The following is a 20,822-nucleotide window of genomic DNA, read 5'->3' on the forward strand; positions in this document are numbered from 1 at the left end:
CTTTTAAGCTCCAGACCTACTCTTTCAGAGTCTTGTCAGCTCTGAGTTCGCTATACCACGAGATGAAGTGGGACGGTCCTTTGGCACAAGAGATTTTATATCTCTTCTGCCTCAAGAGCAACCTCTCTCTCTCCCATGGAGGAGATGGGTTTTATTATCTATCGAGCTATCCAAAGGAGAAGCAATTGTTCGAAGATATCCCAAATCATCCTTCAAATTTCAAAACCATCTTCTTCTGAACAGATGAGCTCGCTCCTTCCCAGTTCTATTCCTTCCAACATATTCGTAAGTATCTCGCCATGCTCATTTGTTCTCTTTTCCTTTGATTTTTCGAGCTCGAAATGTTCATTCAACTCTTGCCTACAGCCAACTATCATCGACCCACTCTGACCAAGGCTATGAAGGAACATAGGTCCCTCACCTATCTTCTCCACGAGGACAAGCTCCGAGCTTGTGGTCTCTTGGGTGAAGGCAAGTCCACAGAAGACTCGGGAATTCACAAATATGTGAGGTGGGAAAACGTCCCAATCCCCATCGCCAAACTTCCCCCAGGAGGAGGCCCTTGGCTTCGCAAGCCCATGCCACCGCTCCCCGCCTACCTGAGCAACCAGGCTCGGGCAATGAAGCCCACGAGGCTTCAACGAGATCGGTGGATGGAGGTAAAGTAGTGCTGAATCCATCCATGTGGTTTCCCACTCTCCTTAGATTCGAGCCTGATGTAATGGTTCTTTTTAAGGACCCCATGAATAACTTCTTGGCATGGTTGAGGGTAGACCTTAGAGTCCATAGGTTTGATAGTTGGCTAGGAAAATACCATACCATGTATAGTCTAAACGAGGTCTGGGATGGGGTAGTTGTGCAATATGGGACCAACATCTATAGGGATCTAACAAGACTATCCACCACCTATAAAGAGGGGACCCCCTTAGAGTCATCAGAAGACAGGGGGATTTCTTAGTCCCCGAGCTTAAGCTCGACAAAATCTACCAGTTAGGTTTTTTTTCACTTGGAGTCTCATTACTTATGGTAACCTTAATTGACTGCTGATATACTATCTTTTCTTTTCTCAGGTGATATGGATTCAGACCTGGACAACCTCCTTAATAAGCTTGTTGCCTCGAGGGCAAACAAACGCCAACAGACATCTCATAAGGGAGGTCGCCCTTCAAACTCACCAAGAAAGTCGAGGTGGTCCCTCCGGCATCGAGGCCATCTGATCCGAGCAACGTTACCAAGCTCTCAGCACCCCTAAAAATCGCGCATCCCCCTCCTGCAGCTCAACCAAAATGAGCCCAAGCTCCCATCCGAGACCGCTTCCTTTTGATCTCGACCTATGTGCCTGAATTTGTGGTCGACAGTGCTGCCGGAACTCCTGGGGTCAACCTTGGTTCTGATGCTTTGACCCGCGTGGGTCAAGGTTTTAGCAACCTCGGGGCTTTCCAGTGGGAATTTTTGACCTCTTGCCAGGATGCCAACACTCTTTTCGACGAGAGTGGTGAACTATTTTCTTCGGTTATTTACTTTTTGATAAGTTCCCTGCTTCTGCACCAACTTTGAATTTGTGCTTTTGACATTGGTTTTTTATTGCAGACATTCAATCCTTTATTCAGCATAATTTTGTGCTGAATTGCGAGGTCACAACGAGCAAGGTTCTTGCCCGAGATGCCTAACTTAGGGTCAAAGACGACCTTAAGAAGGCTCGGCTGGAACTTGAAGGAAGGAATGCGGAGATAAAGAGGATCCCGGAGCTTGAGACCAAGCTAGAGGCGACCCTGAAGGAAGCCGAGGCTAGATACTCAGAGATCAAAAGGATTCAGGAGCTCAACGCCAAACAGGAAGAGGAAAAGAAGATGACCTTCGAGTTCATCGAGAGCGAGAAGGCTCGTCTTCTTTAGGAGTTTAAGACCAAAAAAAGATCGCATCGTAGACATGGCGATGTATTGGATTTGGGCTAATAATCCTGACCTCGATACCAGCTTCCTTTCTAATCGGGAGGCTAAATTTATTGCTAAGTGGCAGGCTCGACTCGAGGAGGAAGAAGCCAGGCTCGATGCTGAAGAGGCGGCGAAGGCTTCCGAACAAGCCGTGATTGTGGCTGATGAGACGACTAATCCTTAAAGTTCAAGTCATGGGTTGCGACCCATTTTTGTTTCCCATTGTAATTATATTTTTACATATGTACTTTCTTTTCTTTATGCCCCTCAGGCAAAAACAATTACAACTCATGGATGGTTTATGTTTCAATGGTAGTTTTTATTTTTATGCTTATGTTCCTTGCTCGCAACATTTACGCATATTGTCTACCTTGGATGCTTTTTACTTCATCACATGCTTATTTTTCTTGCTCGAAACATTTATGCATATTGTGCATAAAGTGCTATATTTGTTTATATATACAAATATTTGTTGGGCTTAAGCTCTAATTGCGATGTATTCATACATAGTTCATGCGACTGCCCTTTTTCGACTTTGTTATTGTCAATGTCGAATATTACTTTTACGACATATTTTTGTTAAAAAGTATTTAGTGGCGTGTAACCTCATTAGTCTAGTTATATTTTATTCTTCCATGGTAACCTTTCCTCATCCTCAAGTATGATCTCGAGGTTGAAAGGTTGAAACTTATTTGCAAAAATTTCCAGCCCTTGTCTCGTCTTATGATTTTTGTTGGTTTATCTAGAATTCTAACTTTTTATTGTGTCGAATAGGCTTTGCTGGTTTGTTCTAGACTTGTTTAGTTCATGTTTGGTTAATAATCCATACAGTGTTATTGTTTACTTCATGTTAGGTTAACAATCCATACATTGCTATTAGAATTTATTTTTATTAATGTTATGTTTTTTCGAGCTTATGGTATGATTGTATACCACTTATGCCCCCTTAATATCCTATGATTGTGATCTTAGGTTATTGAATTTTGAGGGCTTGCAAAAAAGTATAACAATAAAAATACAAAGTTTGAATGAAATTTGGTGCTTTGTTAATGAAAAGCAAATTAAATACAAGCTGGGTTAAAATGAATAAACATCATTCCTACATTATTAATAATAAGGTCGTAGATGTTCACCATCCAATCTCGTGAAACCAAACCTCAATTCAACCTCGCTAGTTTATAAACTCCAAGTCGAATGATGGACTCGATTTGGTCAGACCCTTCCTAATTAGGCCCGATCACCCCAGCAGATGGGTCTGGTGTGGCCAGAAACATGCATCTAAGTACCAGCTCTCCCAATCCAAATTTCCTGTCTCGGATCCTTTTGTTGAAATATATTGTAGCCCTCTGCTGGTATGCAACATTTCTTAGCTAGGCTTTGTCTCGTCTTTCTTCAATTAGGTCTAGACTCTCTTTGAGCTGGGATTGGTTTGAGGTTTGGTCGTATGCCTCGCGCCTTATTGTTGGGATTTTGACCTCAATAGGCAACATGGACTCACAACCATAAGCTAGGGAGAAAGGGGTATGTCCTATTGAGGTTCTTACTGTCGTTCTGTATCCCCATAGGACCTGTGGTAGTTCCTTTGGCCATCTTCCCTAAGCTTCTTCTATCATTTTCTTCATAGAACTCTTTAGAGTCTTATTTACTACTTCGACCTGGTCGTTTGCTTGTGGATGGGCCACAGAGGAGAAGTTTTTAATTATCCCATTCTTTTCACAGAAAAATTTGTGAACATGTCTGTAACGCCCTGGTTACCCCAGAACAGTTACGGTGATCGGTGAACCGGAAATTTGACCCGCTACCCGAGTCATTTGGTTAAAAACGTGCTCTAAGTGTGATTAATAGGTTAAGGTAGAAAACTATTAAAAAGGAATGGATATCTTTTATTACAAACTGCTCTGCAGAGCTAATCAAAACATTTACAAGTTGTTCTTAGCACAAAATAGTCATTACTGTTTCAAATTTACAATCCCGCCGACCTAAGCGGCAAAAATAGGGTAAACCCCCTAGTTCCTCTGAGAGCGCCTTGGCCGTGGTGGTCAAGCGGACGCATATGTACACATCACCACCTAAGCTCTCCACTCAAGGCTGGGTGAGCTTTTCTTTCCCTTTATCTGTACCACATAGCACCCATGAGCCAAGGCCCAGCAAGAAAACACAATAAAGCATGTTATAATATCAACAATGATCGTAATAATCATTCAGGACCATCAATCCAAACAAATAGGTGACAGTTGCAAAAGTCACAAAAGTGGGTACAGCCCCCTGTAGCCATGTGACGATAGGGTCACTCGGGCTTAACTGATAAGTGAACCTTTCATAAGTTTGAACAGGATAGGTGTATGGTGAATAGTCACCAACATAACCCTCCTCATGCCCATAGAGTCATAACTCTGGAACAGCGTTCCCTGGCCATGTGACAAACAGTCACCGGGCCTTATGCCCTGGCTCTGAATAACTAGTCCTAGACTGGCCAAGCGCTTATAAGTTCATTGACCTTAGGGTCGATCCAGTGTTAATGCCTTAGAGCCATTCAACACTGATATCGATTAGATCTAATCTTCATTCGGCCCTGCGTTCAGGACGCTCATGCCGTTTCTGACTCTTAGGTCAGTGTCCCTGACTAGTCAGTGCCATATACAAATAAACAACATTCACTAGCATTTAATATGCAATCCATGTCCACGTCTACCAATCAACATGCCTCAATAACCATCACGCATGTCATATATACACAGGGTGCAGTTTTCTTACCTCAGGTTCGAGCGAGAAATATAATAAGGACGACCCCTAAGAACGATCGATATTTTGACTCCTTAGCGGTTACCTAATCACAACCAATTATAACCTCCATTAATGAGAATCCACAATATTAGGGTCTAAACCTAAGCACCACTCTCGGGACCTCGAAACATGCCCACACGGTGAGTAGATTCGATCCCGGGCCTTAAGGATTGAAACCCCAAGTCAAAATCCCTTAAAAACACTCAAAACGGGACTTAGAAGGAACAGGGTAGCTCTACAGCGCTCAACCCCTAGCGCCCCAGCGCTATACTCAGAACCACCAACATGCCAAAAAGCCTCCTGAGGAGCGCTGTAGCGCCCTAGGGTGGGCGCTATAGCGCTACCTCCAGACCCAAACTCCCCTGAACTGACCTTCTTCAACTCCTTCGATTCTAACCTGATTCCCAAGCTTCCAAATCCCATTCTTGATGCCAAATGAACCCAAAAACCATCCTAACACACCCCAAACATCACAAGCATAGGAACCCTAGCCAAAACTCCCAACAAAACCAAGAATTCACCCTAGAGATCTCAGCTGCAAAACAAAACCAAAACAGGGCAAACCAGAGAAATCTATGGTTAGAAACTTACCCAAAGCTTAGCTTATGATGCTCTTCAATGGTGGAACACACTCCCAAACTCCCAAGGCTTGCTTCCCAAGCTTGAATCCTCAAGAATGGTTCAAAAATCATAAAGAAAGGTGAAGAGGAGAAGGTACGGGAGAACTCAAAAACTTGCTCTGTTTTTACTTCCTTCATTCAGCTATCAATGAATATATCTATCCTAGGGGTGAAATGTCCATTTTACCCCTAGGTCAATTAATAGTTTCTAAAGGCTCCCAAGGGCATATTTGGTACTTTCCTCCTATCTCGTTAATCATAATTAACGCTCTTCAATTCCCGCCATTCTCAATAATCTCAAACACCAATAATTCACATCCCGTTACCCTTTAATACCCGGTAACGCTCTAGTCATTAAAATCACCCCGAGACTAAACCCAAGCCCCGGTCTTAAACCTGTTGTGACTAAACCGCTAACCAATATCCAAGATCGTCTCACACCGAATAGCTCGAACAAACCCACATTATAATGTGGTCTCAACACATATCATTGACATGCATACAAATATACGATTATACCCTCAACGGGCCAAATTACCATCACACCCCTGTAATTAAAATGTGGACTCACATGCATGCATTTAACATCATACTATAATATAATTCACATATACATGCTCAATATCATTTAATGGCTTAATTAAACAAATATGGCCCTCCCGGCCTACTAATCCCGCCATTAAACCACATCGGAGAATTCAGGGCATTACAATGTCACTCTCGAATTGGGTCCCATTATCTAATACGATCTTTTTGGGCATTCTGTATCTACAGATTATATTCTTCACAATGAAATCCAATTTTTTTTTCGAGGTGATGGTAGCTAGAGGTTCAGCTTTGGTCCACTTTGTGAAATAATCAACAATGACTACCACATATTTTTCCCCTCAATTCCTAGTTGGCAAGGAGCCTGTGAGGTCGATTCCCCATACCGTGAATGGCCACGGAGAGCTCATCATTGTAATCTCAGTGGGTGGAGCTCGCGGTATCGAAGTGAATCGTTAACACTTGTCACACCACTTAACATATTCAAATGAGTCTGCTTTAACTATAGGCCAGAAGTATCATTGCCTAATCACCTCTTTTATAGACTATGCCCCCCCGGTGTGGTCTTCGCAAAATCCCTCATGGATTTCTTCTAAAATCTTCCGTGCCTCGGGCGGAGTTACACACCTAAGTAATGACATGGAATACCCTCTTCTGTAATCGTCCTTCCAAGATGGTGTATCTTGGTATTTTTCACATAAGCTTCCTAGCCTCATTCCGGTCTGTTGGGAGACTTTTAGTTTCGAGGTAATCAATTATGGGGGTCATCCATGTAGGTTGTGAGTCGATCATGTTGACATCTTCTTCTTCGAGCTTGATTATACTTAGGACTGGTAAGAATTCAACCGACACCACGTTAAGCGTGTCAGCTTCTTTGGTCGTGGTGAGCCTTGCCAGGTCATCTGCATTTGAGTTTTTCTCTCGCAAAACTTGTTCTATGGCGTAGAATTCAAACTCCCCAAATGTCGCCTTAACTTTCTCCAAATAGGCTGCCATTTTAATGCCACAAGCTTGATATTCACCTAGGATCTGATTTACGACTAATTGGGAATCATTATAGCAGTGAATGGCCTTTGTTTTTAGCTCGTAGGCTATCCAAAGACCTGCGAAGAGTGCCTCGTAATCAACCTCGTTATTTGACGCTTCAAAGCCAAACCGTAATGCTGAATGAAAATGATTTCCCGTCAGAGTGATCAAAATGACTCCTGCCCCGACCCGTTCTCTTTGGAAGATCCATTGACATAAAGTCTCCACAGCTCGCGGGCTGGGGTTATGACTTCCTCGTTGGTGATTCCCGTACATTCGACAATGAAATCTGTAAGGCATGCCCTTTGATCGTCGTTCTTGGATGATAGGAGATCTCGAACTGTTCGAGTTCCACAACCCATTTTAACAATCTTCCGGAGGCCTCAGGATTGGATAATACTTACCTTAACGGCTGATTAGTTAATACATGTATAGGATGCGCTTGGAAATAGGGTCGAAGTTTTTAAGAAGCATGTTGTTTATCCAAAAAACAGCTGTTGATGACGTGGCAAGAATTTTCGACACGTGGCCGACATATGGCAGAGATGCTGCTCGCCTATCGACCAGAGATACTTCCATATGCGGAGTCAAGTTTTATATACGACTAGACCGGTCGTATACTCCGTGTATATATGAATAAATATGTACAATTGTAATGATATCTGAGAATATCTCTTCATTATAACCTGAAGATCCGTTTATTAAGGAATGATATGATTAATTGACTCCTGTAACCCTCCTTGAGCCTATAAATATACAAGAAATAGCTCAAGGGGGGATCTTTTTTATCTTTTTCCGAATTGTATTACTATTATCCATCGTTGGTATTGTTTCTCCTTCTAAGGTCTGTGAAACTCAGGAACCCTAGTTCTTTGATCACACCTTTGAAGCTCAATATTAATAATAGTATCAAGTGGATGTAGGTCATTACCAATCACTAGGGCTGAACCACTATAATTCTTTGTGTTCTTTACTTTCCATTAGATTGTTTTCTCAAGCATCATACTAATTTCATGTCGTTTATTTGACTCTGTGTCGTTGACCAAAACGAGGGTCAACACATGTATTAGGTGCAAAGCCAGCTTTTCCATTAACGGATATCTCGACTCTGCCCCCAGTAACCTTTTTCTAACACAGTACATAGGTTTTTTCACTTTCTTATCCTCCCGAACAAGTACTGTGCTGATGGCATGCTCGGTTGTGGCGAGGTATCATTTCAATATTTCCCTTGTAATTGGCTTGGATAAGACTGGTGGCTCGACGAGGTGCTTCTTAAGATTTTGAAACGCGAGTTCACACTCATCCGACCATTCAAATTTCTTGCCTCCTCACAAAAGGTTAAAGAATGGGAGGCATCGATTTGTAGATTTTGAGATGAACCTACTTAGGGCCACCATTCATCCAGTTAGGCTCTGGAAATCTTTATGTTTTCAAGGTGAGGGCATATTGATTAACGCCTTAATCTTATCGGGGTTTGCCTCTATGCCCCGTGCATTCACTACGAATCCGAGAAACTTTCCCGAGGATACTCCGAATGAGCATTTTTGTGGGTTAAGTCTCATATTGTATTTTCGGAGCACAACGAAGCATTCAGCGAGATCATCCACATGGTTACAGTTATGCTTGGATTTGACTAGCATATCGTCCACATAAACTTCAATGTTATTTCCTATCTGCTTAGCAAACATCCTATTCACCAGTCTTTGGTATGTGGCTCCTGCGTTCTTGAGCCCGAAAGGCATTACATTGTAGCAATACAAACCTTTATCAATCATGAAACTCATATGTTCTTGGTCAGGCGCATGCATGGCTATCTGGTTATATCCAGAGTATGCATCCATGAACGACATGATGCCATGTCCCGCAGTGGCATCTACGAGCTGATCGATTTGAGGCAAGGGAAAGCAATCCTTTGGACATGCCTTATTGAGATCCGAATAGCCAATGCAAGTTCGCCACTTGCCATTGGGTTTCGGAACTAACACAGGATTGGCTATCCAATCAGGGTAGATAGCATCTTGAATAAACTGATTTGCCTTCAGTCTTTCGACCTCTTCTTTTAGGGCTTTCTTCCTATCATCATCCAGGAGCCTTCTTTTTTGTTGCTTCGGGGGGAAGCTTTTTTCTATGTTGAGTGCATGGCTTATAATGCTTGGGCTAATCCCAACCATATTCGAGTGCGACCATGCAAACACATCTTGATTTTCTCTCAGAAAGTGAATTAATTGCTATTTCGCATCCTTGGAGAAGTTCTTCCCTATTTTTACCACCCTCGTGGTGTCTTTCTCATCGAGATCTACATCCTCGAGCTCCTCTATTGGCCCGAGATCGACCCTTTCCTCTTCTACTCTAGGGTTGATTTCTTCTTCGATTTCGAAGACATACCCCTTATTTCCTGGATAACAACAAGTGCATGTGCACTTGTTTGGTTCTTCCCTCTCACGAAAATGCTATAACATTCCCGTGTGGCGAGCTGGTCTCCCTTCAGCGTCCCAATGCCACTAGACGTCAGGAACTTGATGGCCAAATGCCTAACGGATGACACTGCCCCCAGCCCAATCAGGGCTAGTCTCCCAAGTAGTACGTTGTAGGAAGATGGGGTGTCCATCATTATAAACTCCATCATCTTGGTCACTGAGACTGGATAGTCTCCCAAGGTTACCGAGAGCTCGATGGATCTTGTGCTGGCTATCCCTTATCTTGAAAATCTGTACAATGTCATTGCACAGGCTTTCAAATCTCAAAGCATGAGTCCCATCTTTTCTAAAGTGGCCTTATAAAGGATGTTAACCGAGCTCCCGTTATCTATCAGGACCCGGCGTACCCTTTTGTTGGCAAGCTAGAATGTGATGACCAGAGGGTCATTGTGGGGAAACTGAACGTGCGATGCATCTTCTTCTATAAAAGTAATGGGTTGAGTTTCAACCCTTTGTTGTTTTGGAGCTCGCGGTTCAGGTTCGTAGGGAGATCTGTCCCCTATCTTGAACTCGTTAACATATATTTTCTGGGCATTTCTACCCGACCCAGTGAGGTGTGGTCCTCCGGAAATGGTTACCACATCCTCCCCATCTATTGGGGGAGGTCGATCATCCTTCCTCCCTCGCGAGGCCGTATTCTGCTGGGCAGGGTGTGCAGGAGCTGCCCTCTATCTAGTCGTTGAGTCGAATTTCTATTTTTACGTATTGCCCAAAATATCCCCTCGAGATTAAACCCTCGTTCTCATCTGTAGCTTCTCAGAATTTTTCTTAGTTAGATAGTAGTAGCTTGTGCTGTAGTATTTTAGTTTTCGTGGTTATTGGTTCAAGCCATGAATTATTTGGAAATTCATAGAGATAGTTATGGATTTTGTAAGTTTAGCCTATAGTTTAGAAATATTAATTTTATCATAAGGTTTGATTATTGAAGCTGGTCCTATAAATATTATTTATTATAACCTAAGGTTTAGATAGAATAATTAAGAATGTGACATTTGTCACATGTATGTTTATTAAGGATTTAAGGATTTTAGATGAATAAATTAATCAAAGATAAACCTAGGAAGTCCAGAACCTTCCCTCAGCTGTTAGGATTTCGTATTACTCAGTCAAGGTGGTTTTAAACAACTTCAAGTGTGTTGAGAGTGTGCAAAAAACGTGTTTAAAATATCAGTGTAAGCCGATATATCACAGCTATAGGGGCCGATATATCGCCTATGATAATACGGAAAACACGTCGACTTCGCATGAACGAAACCACGGAGCCTCGGGAATATGGGGGAGGCGATATATCGACTCCACTTGCATATTTTGAAACTTCGTGGAATCCGAGCTAGAAACAACCCTCAACAACTTAGACTTGCTCTTGAACGATTTTGATTGAGTTCTGGGCATCTGTTGAGCAGAAAATTCAATATTTATTCATTTATTTATTGATTTTAATAGGAGTTAGTTTCACTCCTTGAACTCTATAAATAAGACCCTTCACTCATCCATTTGCATCATCTTTCAAACACTTCTCAGAGTCTCCAAGCTGCTAAATTCGTTCTAGAGAGAAACACTAGGATTTTGGGGTTGAAAGCTTTCAAATCTAAGCTTTTCTAAACACTTGGGAAGTAAGCTAGAGTGTGATTTGGGTATTGAGGTGTAGATCTAAGTTCTAAGCTGTCTAAGGTACTCTTAATCCTCAAGTTTAGTTCATCACAATTCCTCTAATTCTTTTCTTTTACTTCAAATTCTAACTTGTTATAATGGCTTTTGGTTAGGTGTTTGATTTTCTTAAAACTTAAGGTTTTCGGTAAGTTCTTATCTTGATGGTTTAGATCTTCTTTTCTTTAGGAAACTTATGGTTTTACTGTTTGGTTTTGGGAGTTTCCAAACCCACACTTGTCTCCAATACCCCGATTTTGGTAAGGAAAATAAGTTAGATTTTATGTGTTATGATTATGATTTATATGCTATGTGTATGTGTGTATGTTGTTTTTATGTTTGTAGTTGCTTGGGAAATATGGTTGCTTAGATAGCAAATAAGCAAATCACGAGATTTTTATCATTATCGTAGACTATAGTTGTGTTTAAACCTACCTCTAAATAGTAGCAAAAGGACCTAGATGATTTCTATCACATACTACGGTAATGAGTTAATGACCATTAATTTGTAGTTTTATGTTTTATGTTTTTACGTCTTATGTTTTATGTTATGCTTTAGTAGTTTTTCCTTATTGGGCATTAGGTTCATTCCTTTTTATTAAGATGGTGTAGGTAAATGAACATGGAAGGCGAGATAAATTCTAGGTGGCTTTGGCATGTGTATTGGGAGAGGACTAAAGAAATGGACCGATGGAATCGATCTAGGATGACGTTGATATTTGAGTCTTTTATTTATGTATTTATGATTTCCGCATTTAGTATTTGAACAATTAATTAAAGATTTTATTTTTCTTTATGATTTTATGTAATAACAATGGGATCCCATATTTTGGATTTTTATAATAAATTCTATTATTTTATGTATATATATCCAAAAAATAGTAGTATGTCTTAGTAGTTTTTAAAGATTCGAGGTCTTTTAGTTAGTCAGGTCTTTACAACGTCCTTCAGCTGTCTGCATTCATCGATGGTATGTTTAATGTCTCTACGGAATCTGCAGTACTTATTGGTGTCTCTTTTTTATTTTTTATTTCGCATTGGGTCAGGTCGTCTAAACGGGACCTGATTTTCATTTGAGATAAAATGTTTTCCCAAGTTTCAGTAAGCTCGGTGTAAACCGTGTAAATGGAGAAAAACTTAGCTCCTTTCTTCTTTTTCCCCTCGTCCGCCTCTGAGTTATTCCCTTTATTTTTCTTTCTCTTTGAAGGGTTGTCTCCTGAGGGTCGAGATGTTGAGGAGGTATGCAAGGTCGAGGCTGAGTTAACATTCATCATTGTAGTTAAATAGGCTGAGGGGTCAGTTTTAATGTTGACCTCGCCTCCTCTACATTGACGAATCTCTGATCCCTTTTGTTGAACTCCGTTATTGTTCTTATCGGTTTCCTTTGCATTTCATCCCAAGGGGACTTCCTGGAAATATCCCAGCTCGTACTGCCATAAGATGACTGCTGTCATCAACATTATGGGCTCGTGCCACCTCAATGTTAAACCTCGCTAGGTAGCTTTTTAGTGACTCTCCCGGGTGTTATCTAACATTAGTCAAGGCCGACGCTTTGGGTCTGACGCCTACCATGGCCTTGAATTGTTTCTTGAACTCTTTTGCTAATTTTTCCCAAGACGAGATAGAATTCCTTCGAAACTTATCGAACCAGTTTTTTGCTGGTCCCGTCAATGTGGTTGGAAATAACACGCACCTGAGCTCGTAACCAACATTATTGGCACGCATGATTGTGTTAAACGTGCTCAGATGGTTGTATGGGCCCGAGTTCCCGTCAAAAGGAGCTACATGGGGTATCTTGAATCCATAAGGGAACAAAGTGTCCAATATGTGTAGAGCAAAAGGGTCGAGCTCCTCATCAGAGTCGCATGCCTTGTCCTTATTCCTTTCATCTTGAAGGAGTCTGAATGTTCTTTCGAGCTGGTTAATTCTTTCATAGACCAAGTCGTAGCTGGTTATTTTTTGTGAAAACTCTAGCTCCCTGCCCCAATATAGGGTTATATTGATTCCCATATACTGGTCGCATGGGCTCTTTTCGGGTATTCAGATGTGGCCATAAATTTGGGTTTGAAGGGTTATCCTGCCCTCGATTTTAATTCAAATGGTCTCGAAAATTAGGGTTGTTGTTCTCACAATTCCAAGTATTGTTGGGTTCGCTATTATATACACTCACTGACCTACTGAGGTCCAAACTTCCACTCATGAAACTAAAATTTCTCTCTGGTTGTGGAGCTCGATGGTTTCGAGGTGGATCTTCCACTAGCCTTCTCGCTCCAGTTGTTTGTGACCTTGACATGTGACTTCCTGTTGGCTGGGATGCCCTATGTCCTCGAGGGGCCTTTCGCTCACCACCATGTTCGGGTCGAGCTCTGTGGTTCCTATCTCGGCTGCCACTCCGAGAAGGTCTCTGAGGTGCCCGCTCCTCTGTCCAGTTCCTATTGGGAGCTGGCTGGGGTGCCTCTCGAACCAGAGATGGGTGCCTTATTGGAGACGGACGATGCCTTATAGGCGATGGCGGGGGCCTTCCATTATTGGGTCTAGAAGATCCAGAATTGGCTCGGACTGGCTTTGGGTTAATTCCGACAGGCACGGGGTTAGTGTTCTGAGCTGCTGAGGGAGCTCGGTTATTCCCCGTTCCCGCAGTTACACTCACCGTAGGATTACCAACAGTAGTAGCTTGAGAATTCCTCCCAGGGTGGCTGTTGCTGGTGTTTGCCCTGGGCCTTGGCTTCGCCTGCTGGGCCCTTTGTTCAGCCATTATGGCAGTCGTACTCCCGCGGGGACGCCCTTTGGTCCTCTGAGGAGGTGTCAGGGCCTTAGCAGCCTGCTTGGCCAATTCTTCATTACATCGTGTGGCTTTGGCAAATTTTTGGAGAAATTGGCGATTCTCCAATTCCACAATGGGCACGTACCTCTTGGGGTTATAATAGAGATCCTCATCGGGCTTGGGGGTTAGATCAGGTGGCCCCCTGGAGTCAGATGATGCCCTTCATTCATCCGGGCTCCGATTTTCCACGGGTTGCTTCCCAGGCCTTCGCAGATGGTTCTTAGTCTGAGGAGTTTGTTCCTCAGGGATTTGTGGTAATGGTCATCCACCAGTTCCTAGATTGTTCGTAGCGGCCATTGATGTTATGCAGGAGGTTTCTGATTAAACAATACAGAGATTTGCTTAATGCTCTCAAGGAAACCACCAAACTGTTGGCGTCGTTTTTCGTCAACTTAATTATGGAGAGCGCTAAACAATATTTCAGAAAAAATAGATGAACACAAGAGCTTTTTACGCGGTTCAACAGTTAAAATCTGCCTAGTTCACGAGTCGATATTATTGATTTTGATACTCTCTCACAACTTTTTCAAAAAGCAATTTGGCAGAGTATTCTCAGTTCAATTTTTGTGCGTCTCTACAAATGAAATTCCCCAGGCTATTTATAGGCCTAGTTGACAGAATATCTTCCCATTCTTTCGGGAAGTTACAATCAATTGTTCAAATTTCAAATAAATGATAATAAATACATTAATTACATAATATCCCATATATAAATATTATTTTTCAAATAAAGGCTATTTATTTTTTTAATCATAATTTTTTAAAGAAGAATAAAAAAATGAGAAAATAGAGAATGCTTTAGAGAAATTTTAGAGTGTTACATCATCTTTTTGGTGTTTTCTTTTAAATAAATATATAGATTTTAAAAAAGAATAAAAAAATGTAACAAAATGAGAAAATAGAGAGAATGTTTGGGAACAATTTTAGAATATTACATAATCTTTTTTATGCTCTCTTTTATATAAATACATATAATTATGGTGTGTATTTTTGTTTTGTTCATAATTGGGTGCTTCTTCATAAAGTTAAATGGGCCGGGCCCACAAATGAACCCCTACCCGCCCACCAAATTTTCTTGGGGTGGACAGGTAGAACATGCACAACGTTTTGCTGCTCTTTGTTGTTGTGGACTAATGACTCCTTGGTTGTTACTCTATATAACTTTTTAGTAATACAAAAAAAAAAAAATTAAAAATTTAAACACCATAATAAAGTAATTATAATTATGACTAGTATTTTATCATTTATTATAGAAAATATACCATTTTGATGTATGTGTTTTAGTTAAATATAAGTTTTAACTCTCTATTAGTGATAATACCATTTTGATAAGAGGGAAGAATGGGAGAGTGAGAGAGAAGAACATGATAAGATAAATAAATAAAAATAAAAATGTTTAATATAATCTCAAATATATATTTATGAAAATTAATTAAAATTTCAGTAAACTTGTTTTTATATTATATAAATTTTCTAATTTTTTTATTATTATGTTGTTATATAATTTTTAGATATTAAAAAAGATTCAATTTAAATGAAAAAATAGAATTTTATTTTAATTAAAAATAGAATTTTTATTAATTAAGCCTGAAATTTAAAAATATAAATAAAGATTTAAAATCGTACATTTATTTTTATTTTATTTTTAACAAAATATATTTAGTCATTTTACTTAAAAATAAATATGTAATATTTTTAAATTTTATATATTTATAAAATGTAAATATATAAATTTTAAATTTCATAATAATTAGATTTTTTTTCTGATATAACCTAAAACAAGTTTAAGAAAATTTACAATTTAAAATAATAGAAAAAAACTAACTCATGATAAATAATTAAGATTACTTTTTTTTGTTACCGTACAATTTTATTTTTATTTTTGGGTGTTATTGTACAAAATTCAATTCAGAGATAATTAAGAATTCGAGAATTTAATCCTGACAAACAAAAAAAAAAGAATTCAAGAATTTAATTGATGGATTTAGATTAACAAATGATCATAAGTTTTTAAGTAATTAATTAAAACGACCTTTTCAAAATCACTTTGGTAGTGAAGAGCTGTGAATAGCTTATAGAGTCATTCACCGCCCTCAACCCAAGCATTGCCAATAACTTGGGTTCTAATCAATGAGGATAACAATAACAACCTATTTTTCTTACAAAAAATTAATTTGGAAAATCATGAACGAGCTATGATGATTGTGTGTGTGCTTTATTATTATTATTATTTATTTTATGGGAACTATTTTCTATGACGTTGTGATCTAGAATTGTTTGTTCATACAATACCTCGATTTATTGTCTATTTAGGGTGCTTTTTTTTTGGAGATGTAGCCCTGCCTGAAAAAATAAAAAATAAGAAAGACATAAACCACGCTAGTAAAAAATAGGGCTGGGTGCCCCAACTAAGAACACTTCTAATAGATTATCTACTCCATCTTTTAAAATACCTCCAAAAAACACACATTTTTTTATTTTATCATATATCAGATTCTCTATATATTTCTCTACATCATTTAAATATTATATCTTTAAACATATTTTATTAATTAAAATAAAATAAAATAATTAAAAGAAAAAGAAATAATAAATATATATATATATATACTAAATGGGAGAGAGAAAGCTTATAAAGAAAAATGATAATATTAAAATATTATGTAAATGTTATGTAAATGTAGATATGAATTAATTGAAGTTTGTGCATAGCTATTATAAATATATGTATAAATGAGCTGATGGAAGGTGTTTTTGTGAGTTTTAGCTAAATATTATAGAGAAAATGTATTACAAAATACATCATCAAAATATATTTTTTTTATAATTTACCTCAAACTTTTACATTATACCATATATCAACTTCTCTATTTTTTCTCTACATCATTTAAATTTATATTTTTAAAAAATATTTTATTCATTTTAAGAAATAAAATAATTAAATATAATAGTATCACATAATAGTATCACACTCATATATATATACAAAAGTTTATAAAAAAATAATAAAATATTTATAGCTTGATGAATAGTGTTTCACTACATATAAAGAAATACTATTCATTTAGGTAAAAAAAAATATAACTTTACATCACCCATTGGAAGACTATTTAACAATTTTTTCTCTATATTATAAAGAATTATATATGTTGACGCGGTTCTTCGCCAACAGGTAATTAAGAGAAAGAGAGAAAAGAATTAGTGCCAAATATAGAACCGTAACAGATATAAGATCTTAGTGAATGAAATAGGTGACTCAAGACACGTTTTTAAGTGGTTCAAAGGTTAAAATCATTCTACTCCACTAGTCAATATTATTGATATATTCTGGGTATTTGGTTACAAAGTATATCTCTCCAGAGACTATTTTTTCCAACCCTTATCAACTCCCAGGGTCTCCATATTTATAGGAGAAGGCACCTGGAAGTTGGTAAGGAGGTCATCCCGTGACATTCTTATTTGTCATATCAACTCTGTGACATTCATGATTAATTCCTAAACCTGACACATAAGTGTGGTCAAATCAATAGGTAAGGAGATAATGGGCCGCACGGCCCAATCCAGCCGTGGGTGTCTGAACACGCACGTTCCTGCTGCGTGTCTGAGAAGTCAGGGAGATATCGGACACGTGATGTCAGATATATGCACGTTTATCTTGCGTGTGTTGACTTTACAAGGGGTCATAGCCTCCATATCTAGCTCGTACCACGAGCTGCGCATTTGACCCGACCTTCGGCCTTCCGATTCCTTGCCCCAGTCCTGGCGAGTCTTGGCGAGCCCTTGAGGATTCCTCGAGCTAAGGGGGGTACGACCTCAAGACAGGAGCTCCGGTCTGGGGGATGTTTTATGGACTAACCATGATTAGTCCGAAGCTCGGCCTGCTAATCAGCCCGTGGGAAAATCAGGGCGTACAATACATTTTACCTCTTCTATTGGGAGTGCTCTAAGGAGTTTAATTAGGGATGACATCATGACATAGGATAGAATTTGAGTAAGTTATGTAAATTCCACAATCTTATTTTATATACATGTATAAAAAAAGTTGTACTTAATATTTTTTTGATATAAAAATAGAAGTACTTAATTAATAATTTTTTTTATCAAAAAAGTATTCTTTATTTCATAAAATTAATACGACAAAACTCATTATAAGCTCATTCATACTAATATTAGTAACAAATTGTTACAATTTTCAAAGGAAAAAAAACTCTTATAGAAATTTCAACTAAGTTCAATAGGCACCAGCAATTAAGCATCCAATGATTATGAAGTAAACAAATCTTATCAACTCCAGAAATGAGATAACACCTAAAATCAATCAAAAGATTAAAAGCTTCATTAATGGAAAATAGACAACGATCCACCCAATCCATGCACACTGATATAGAGTAGCAAAGCAACAAGAACCAAGGGACCACGATTGGATATTGAACAAGAAATAACTGTCACGAAAGCCACGAACCCCCTCAGTAAGGTTCTTGATGGTAGAATTACAAAAACAAAACATTCAAAGTAGATAACAAAATAAACACAAAGACTAACACACATAAACATAAAACACAAGCCTTTGCTTTGAGCCCCTATCTTCTACCAGTGCAAGAGATGAGGCCCCCACCATCAAACCACCAGACCTGTCACAGATCTGGCCCTCCCTAATCCAAATAGAGACGACCACCATCGTTAGGCTCGGTTCCCCGCCAACCCACCAGATCTGAGGACCAAGGTCCACCAAATCTGAAAAGCCTGGCCCCCAGAACCCAGTAAACCTCCACCCCGCGATCTCTAGCGTTGTGGCCTTTTGAGAAGAAGATCTCCATCGACCCTGCACCACAAAGAAGAGGTAAAAAGACAAAGGCACAAAATTAAACAATCGTCCCTCTCGCCAAAGCACATTGGACACTCCAAGGCGTCAACAGTGACTCTGACCTAGAGAAGGGCATGCCAGAAGACCAACGACCTTGTTGAAGAAGATTAGGCTTGGCGCACTAAACCTAGAGAGAAAAAATAGTGTTTTTTCCTTTAGAACTTTTACTTATTCGGATACTACTCTAGCAAATATAAGATACATGAGAATTTCAAATTAAAAATATATATATATGAGTGATATGAATTAAAATAATATATTATTTATATGTATATATAAATTTAAAGTTTTATGACATGTCTTGTAGTATAATTTATGATATATTAATATAAATTTTTGTGGTTATAATACTTATTTTTTTAAATAATTATATATATGGGTGCATTCTTAATGGTTACTCCCCATGAATAGTTACTTTAATATTAATCATTGGACTAAGATCAATGGTCCATATTTATAGTTGTAAATTAATATTTCTAAAAATAAATTTTGATTTTTTCAAATTTTTTGAAGGGTTACCTGATAAAAAAAATGTATTTATTATGAAAATATAATATTGTAAACTTTTCATTTTTCAAATGCATGTCAATTTCTAAATATAGCTAGTGTCTCTCATTGGTTGGAAACAACATTAATTATGGCAAAAAAAAAAAAAACTAAATTTGAAATTAATGTAGAAAAAAAATATTTACGTGTTGGTGACTTGCTATACCAAGTCACTATGTTTCCACATCATCATAATTGTTAGTACCCATCCATAAGTAGTAATCATTGAGAAATCTTCCTTATATATATATTATAAATAAATAAAATAATGATAATTGACTGTATAAATGCTTAATATTTTTTAAACATAGTACTTAAATACTTATTTTTTTACGGAAAAATACTCAAAGTTACTAAAATAGTGCAGCTGTCATTATCTATTTCGTTAGCTCTTTTAAGTTCTGAGTAGTCTGTCATGTGTCACACTTTCATTGGTCCAACTCATAATTTAAAAAACTATATTTAAATTAACTTTGAAATAAAAAAAATCAAAATACATTGAAATTAAAATATACATTTAAACAAAAAAATATAAAACAAATAAAATAAAATCTAAGTAAATTTAATAAAATACTATTAATCAAAATGATTTATTAAAACAACTTCTTATTCAAAATTTACAGAAAGAATAAAAATTCCATCTAAAAAACTCAAGAACAATATGAACACCTCAAGAACACTATGAATATCTCAACAACATCATATATATATATATATGGAAGACTTTTCAATGGTTACTACCCATAGATGGGTACTAACAATTATGATGATTTAATAATATAGTGACTTGGTATAGCAAGTCATCAACATGTATCTCATCTTATTCATACAAACTCATACACAAAATACAAAACCTAAAATTCAAATGACAAATTTGAATAAATTCAAACCCAAAACAAAGTATCAGAATCAAGAGATTCACACCCAAATCTTAAAGTTTAGGATTTAAATCTAAAACAAGTTTCAAATCTCTCCATGCACATATGCTGCCAACTTCATGCACAACTCTGTCGCCGACCTCCACGTATACGCTTAACGCCACCAACCTCCACGCATAGCCCCAATGCGCCATACCTCTTCACATGCCAACCTCAACGCCCAACACCTTGTTCAATGCCAACTCCAGTGTCCAGCACCTTGTTCGACGCCGTTATTGATCGATGCTTGCCCAATGAAATCTGCAAGAAGAAGAGGAAGGAGAAGAAAGGGGAAGAGTAGGAGAAAACGAGGAAGAAAGAGAAATTTATGTAGGGTTTTCTTTTTAATTTTAATTTAGATTTAAAAAAATTTAGTAAAATGAATAAGTTTACATTTGTGATATTAAAATTAATTTTTAATTTCCATTTTTGTAAGTTTTAGTTTATATTATTTTTAATGTTAATGTATTTTAATTGATTTTTAATTTTAAATTTGATTTAAATTATTATTTGAAAAAAAATATTACGACTTGGACTAATGAGAGTGCGATAAGTTTTAACTTAGTCAACACTTAACAGAGCTAACAGATTAGGTAAGGAAGACCGCACTATTTTAACAACTTTGAATATTTTTTTT

The sequence above is a fragment of the Humulus lupulus genome, chromosome X, assembly GCF_963169125.1.
Source record: "Humulus lupulus chromosome X, drHumLupu1.1, whole genome shotgun sequence".
NCBI lineage: Eukaryota > Viridiplantae > Streptophyta > Magnoliopsida > Rosales > Cannabaceae > Humulus > Humulus lupulus.